This window comes from Pteropus vampyrus, unplaced genomic scaffold (genome assembly GCF_000151845.1).
Source record: "Pteropus vampyrus isolate Shadow unplaced genomic scaffold, Pvam_2.0 Scaffold217, whole genome shotgun sequence".
Taxonomy (NCBI): domain Eukaryota; kingdom Metazoa; phylum Chordata; class Mammalia; order Chiroptera; family Pteropodidae; genus Pteropus; species Pteropus vampyrus.
The window spans coordinates 2,555,556-2,561,602 of NW_011888998.1; the positions used below are offsets into that span (position 1 = coordinate 2,555,556).

The 6,047-nt window shown below is 46.1% G+C and overlaps 1 pseudogene; it reads right to left on the reverse strand.

Annotated features, from left to right (window-relative positions):
* Window positions 1–692: 692 nt before the first annotated feature.
* The window catches only part of LOC105300747, a 9,560-nt pseudogene continuing 4,205 nt past the window's right edge, over window positions 693–6,047 (reverse strand).

Sequence of the window (6,047 nt, forward strand, 5' to 3'; positions counted from 1 at the left end):
CAACTAAGGTAATAGATATGAAAAAACACTGAAAACTGCTGTAACAAGTTCTGAAGGGCTAGGAGACAATTCTGTGTACTAATGATATTAATTTTTTATCACTGTTTGACCCACTAGTGTGGCGTATGCCACGTGTTGTTGAGTTGGAGGAGAGGACCGAAAATCATACCTCTCTTTCTCTCCCATTCCTGTCCCCACCCCCCAGCGGCGCAGCAGGACCACTGTGCCACGGCATCTGCCGAATGGCTGACTGATTGACAGCTTGGCAGCATGGACGTGGCGATATCCAATTTTTCATCGAGCAGATTGTCACTGCCCCCTTGTCTGTTTGAGGGTCCGAGGTGGGAGTAGGGCGGCGGGTGAGCAGCCAAGTTCCGTGCCAGTCTACGTAAGAAGAGAGTGCCACATGTTTCATTTGCAGCAACAGGGATTCAGGCTAAACTCTGGGTGGGCGCAGCTGGCTAGAAGGCCTAAGCAATGAAAAAGGAGAAAGTGTATGCAGTCTCTTCTAAAATATTTTGGCCTTTTTTTCTTTTTTGAAGTATTTTAGAGTAGATTACAGATATTATGATTTTTTCATCCCCAGATACTTCGGTTTGTAGCTCTAAGAAATTAGGGCATTTTTTAACTTTCAGAAATTGTTTCTTTTCAGTCAACATTGTTTGCATTTTAAGAGTCTGCTGAAGAACGGCTTAAGACCACTCAGTGGTTGCTCTGATGCATTCCGCGGCCTGAGCAGCAGGGGCTGCAGACCAGTCTTAATGGCGGGCTGAGCGCTCTGCTCTTTAGTAGGAAACCGGCGAATAGGCACAGAAGCACCTGCGCACCCTCAGACCAGCCTGCGACCTCAGGCTGAGCAGCAGTGAACCTAGGAGCTGGAGTGGTCCGTTCACCCTGAAACCCGTCCTTGGTCACAGCCTTTTTAGCAGCTGCCTGCTCTTCCTTTTCAATCTCTTCAGGATCTCCGCAGAAGCAGAGATGAGGCGTGACCTCCCACTGGTGTTCACGGGAGATGATGCCACGCATGCGCAGGACCTCCCGGGCCCGCATCCACCTCAGACCTGCCGGGTGAACCCCCACTTGTTGTTGCAAGGAATGGCGACGTCCACACAGCGCAGAGTGTCTGTGTTACCCAGGGCAATGGTGGGCAGGTTAACATAAGAAGCCTCTGTGAGGGGCTGGTGGTCGGCCCTGAGATGAGTAACCACCAGGAGTCTCGGCTCCCGGAAGACTGCCTGGATCAGGTTAGTGAAGGTGCCAGGAGCAAAGGGACCAGAACAGGAGTGGCTCCAGTGGCAGCAGTAAACCTCAGCACAGCCTGCTGGCCAGTATTTCTAGATAATATCAGCAGAGTTTTCGATGGTAACAATGGCATGAGCTGCCAGCAGAAGTTTCTCTTAGGTTCTCTTCAAATTTATGATGTAGATGCCATCACTTTTCCTTTTGTAGATGTACTGTTCCATTTGGAAGTCAGGATTGGTGCTACCTAACTGGGTTCCTGCTGCAGGAAATTTGAGGACATCCTTCTCCTTTATTTGTAGGACATCAGGGTTCCGGACATTGGGAAAGTCTCCCTTTAAGTTACGTGGGAGCCGAGAGCAATGCCATGCGGGCCCCTGTCTGGGTAGTGCAGAAAAGATAGGGCATTTTTGATAAAGATATTTGTGGTGGCGGTGGTGGTGGTGGTGGTGGTGGTGTGTGTGTAAGTGTGTGTGTGTGTGTGTGTCTAAGTGAAGGCAGCTCTTTTCAGGAGGAATTAGATACCACTCTACTCAGAGGCAGGGGAACGGACCCAATATGTTCTCTTCATATCCCTCCTAGCTTTTGGAGGCTGCCATCTCCTGCTCAGTCTGGGAAAGCACCTGTTTCTCTGTCTCCCATCATGGCCTTTCTCTTCAGCTCTCAGTATCCATTGCCAGCGGCTCCATAATAATCTCTCATAGAGAAACCTGAACAAAATCGAGTGCTGAGCGTGGGACCCAAATTGCAAATCAATGAAGTCTGAATTAAATATTGATTTCCCCCCTTTCTTTCAGGAAAGCTTCTTTAGAGTAATTGGCTTACTGGTTTTGTTTTTTACTTTTTAATTTTTCATCCTGATCTTTAAACATTCTAGAGCTGAAAGAGGAATCCTGCAAGGCAAAGCCCAGTCCTCCCTGCTCCCATTCCACCTGACCCTCCTCCCTTCCCTTCTGGTGACTTTCCTCTCTAAAGATGGAACGTTGGCAAGTGGAAGAAGTGGCTCATAGGAGGATGACTGATGCCATCATCCCACAAGGCTGTGGCTGGGCAAAGAGCAGCCATCCCCCCCGCTCCCTGGGGCTCCTGGCATGGACATTTAGTCGCAGCACCATCCCAGACCGAATAAGAAATGCAAACTCAGTCTCACAGGGGCTTTACTTCATTGGACCTGCTGGGCTACTCTCTTCACACTCCTTCAGGGAGTCTTCCTGGATCTGCTTCTCCTACAACCTAGGGCTGCCATCCTTGGGCATGGGCCTGCAAGGGCTAGAGCAAGATATTTAGGAGGTCCTGAGCCTTAAAAATTATTACAGTGCTTTCTCAACTGCCCCCACATCCCATGTAACAGAAAATTAAACATAAGATAAATTAAGAGTAAGAAGCTCCAAAAAAGTGCTGATTTTCTCATAATAATGACTAGAATATGAAGAAGGAAGTCATTTTAACATTTTATTGTTGTTGTTGTGCCTGCTTTGCTGGGGTTCTTGTAAGTGTAGCAGTGCTGGGTGTGATAGGAAAGCAGGCCCATTTCTGAGGAAAGGGCATCTTTGCCCTCTATGCCTTGTGGCCTGTGGTCCTGAGGCTTCTTAGCCTCCCTGGAGAACCTGACAGCCCCAGGCTTTAGGCCACATGGAGTACTCCCCCAAACCCCGACCCGCTTTCTTTTCTCCTGTGTGTCAGCAGTTTCCTGGGCTTCCAGCACTTCCAGTAAGCCACTGGGTCTGGCTGAAGAGAAAGAAAACATCCAGGTCTCATTCCCAGAGGACCAGTCTGGAGCAGAGGCTGTTCCGGGATGAACTTGTTAGCAGAGAAATTTAATTACTGTGGTCCCACCAGGATGAAGTTTCTGTTTCCATAGCGCCGCCTTCCTGAGCACCCCAAAGTTCTTTATGAGGAAGTCTGTGAGTCTCCAGTGAAGGTGTGAAGAATGAAAACAATCTGGCTGGCCCAGGAGATTTCAGAGTTGTCCCAGGAGGAGAAGCCAGGACTCCTGCCCTGTGCGCTTCCTCCCACCCTGCTTCACCTCTGCTGGCAACTCCTAAACCTCAGACTGTGAGATGAGCCAGATCTGGGTTTGCATGGCAGAGAATGCATTCATTCACTGAGCACTTACTGAGACCTACTATGTGCCAGGCAGGTGTGGGTAAAGAAATATGGAGGTAAAAAAAGAGCATACACACACACACTTTGATCTTAAGGACACCTAGCTAGAGAGACAGATGCGTAAGCACTCGTGGTGTGGCCACTGCTATGATAGGTATATTCCCTTAAAGCACCTAGAGAGACTCCTAAATCCAGCGTAGGCTTGAGGGAGAGGCGGGCGCGTTTTGAGAGTCAGGACCATTTTTGAACTGATTCCCATGGATAAGTTAGCCAAACCAAAAAAACCTGGGGATAGGGAAGGGTGTTCTAAGAGGAGGAAACTCCAGGAAGCCAAGGAAGGAAAACCTGAGCTATGTGTCATCAGGAACGAGGTACCTGCGCTATGAGAGATGACAAGGACCTGCAGGAGGCCTGGGGTCAGACTGCTCGAGCAAGCTGCCCAAGCATGCAGCCAGTTTCTGTGATCTCGAGAAATGTATAAAATGAGACCAAATGAGACAAGCTTCATGGGGATTTGGGAGGATAAGGAGTAAATGAGATGCTCTATATAAAGTGCTTAATATGGTGCCTAGCACGTAGCTAGTAGTCTATACATTTTAGTTTACATTATTGCTGATGAATTGTCTGACCTTGCAAAAGTTAACGGCTAACTCTTACCCTCAGTCTTCTCATCTGTAAGGTGAAATTGTTAACAAAGTCTGTTCAATTGTGAACAGATTGAGAGACTGTCTTAGTGACTTTGACACGTGTTGGTCTCTTTTCCTGCCCTTGCTTTTCATTCTTCTAGCCCCACTTAGGGCCTAAATACTTGAAAACAGTAGCACCTACTTGTTTTCTCTTCAGTTCAGGGCATTTTGCTTTATACTCACCTTCCAAAAGTAGATCTGACTCCAAGTTCAGCCCTCTTTCCACTAAACTTCAGTTGTCGCAAACTATTTCTGGTCTAACAATGACATATAGATTTTTGCCTAACAAATTAGCAAGGCATCAAAAAAATATATATCCAATGGTGGTAAGAATACAGAGAAATGTGCACATTTATACATTTTTTAGGTGCTATCTATAAACTGCTGACAGTATGTATCAAAAACCTGCAAATGTTTAAGTTATTTTTTCCTTAGTAATACTCGCTTCTGACAATCAAACCCAAGGGAATAATCCTAAATACACACACAAAGCTTGTTGCACAAATATATCTGTTGCTATATTGCTGATGCTAAGGAAAGATTGCAAATAATCAAGTGAATAGTTAACTCAGTTACGATAGAGCCATCTACCCAAACTTAGGCAATTATGAGGTACCTAGAAGAATCACATTCAGAGAGACAAAAAGTCGAATGGTCATTGCCAGGGGCTGGGGAGGGCGACACGGAGAGTTATTGTTTAATGTGTACAGAACTGCCTTTGGGAAGATGAATAAAATTATGGAGATGGATGGTGGCAGTGGCTGCACAACAATGTGAATGTACTTAATGCCACTAAACTATGCACTTAAAAATGGTTAAAATTATAAATTTTATGTTATGTATATTTTCACAATAAAAAACGCATGCATTGAAGAGGACTAAAAAGACATTAAAAAATTATCTTTTCTAAAACCCAAACAGAACTTGTCTGGAGTCTGGAATATGAGATTGTGGATGAGACAAAGGAGAATATTAATTCGTTTGTTCATTAAATAAATATAAACACACCAAACACTGTGCTACGTACAAGAAGCACAGAGACACAAACAAAATAGACATAGACCTTGACTCGTTTTCTCCACAATGTTGATCTGAACTGTGGGAGTTGCTGTTCTAGGGGAACCAGTTAAACTCTGAGATAACACAAATGGATGTCTCATGTGCCCTGATTTTGTATGTTGGGGCTGTGTCTTTTGCTGCAGAGGTAGCTGGGTCCCAGGTGGATGAGGTGAGCCTGGCCATTTCCAATGAACCCCTCCATATTGTCTCATCCCCAAGAAAACTCCTTCTCTGGAAGATGTCAGCTTCCAGCTTAGTTTTTAAGCTTTTGAGAGCAGTTAAGATATGTGGAATAGTCAAGCATGTAAGTAACTAGGGAAACACTCTGGGGGGCTTCTGGGTTGGTGTTGTGGACCCATGACCATGAGGAGGGCCTGATCAGTGCTCACACTTAGCCAGAGCCGGGGAGAAGGGAGGAAATGGTGCTCTCCACAGGCCAGGGCCTCATGCACACTCACCAATGCTTGCTGGAGAAATGTTTTAAAATATCCCCAGACTCTGGGATGGGGGCTAAATGCAATAAAAGTGGGGTGGGTAGTACTAAATGTCATAGTTGGGAGGGGCTGGGAGTAAGAAAAGGAAGAGGTATGACCCCCGCAGCCCAGTGCTCCAGAGAGCCAACACCCGGGGAATGTCCACTACGTGCCAGACACAGGAGTTTCGGGGGCAGCACAGAAAAGGGGTTAAGTGCAGAGACAGTAAAGCTGGGCCACCTAGTTCATGTCCTGGATCTGCCACTTCAGGTTTTGTCACCTTGGGCAAATTATTTAACCAGCTCTGTGACTCAGTTTTCTCATCTGCTAAGTAAGGATAATAATAACATCTACCTTGTGGGTTGTTGTGAGACTCTTAAATGAGTTTATATTTGCGAAATGCTTAAAGCAATGCTTGGCACATGGTAAGCACTTTACCAAGATTCTACTAAACGATATTCAATAAATTGAGCTCATGGAGTAA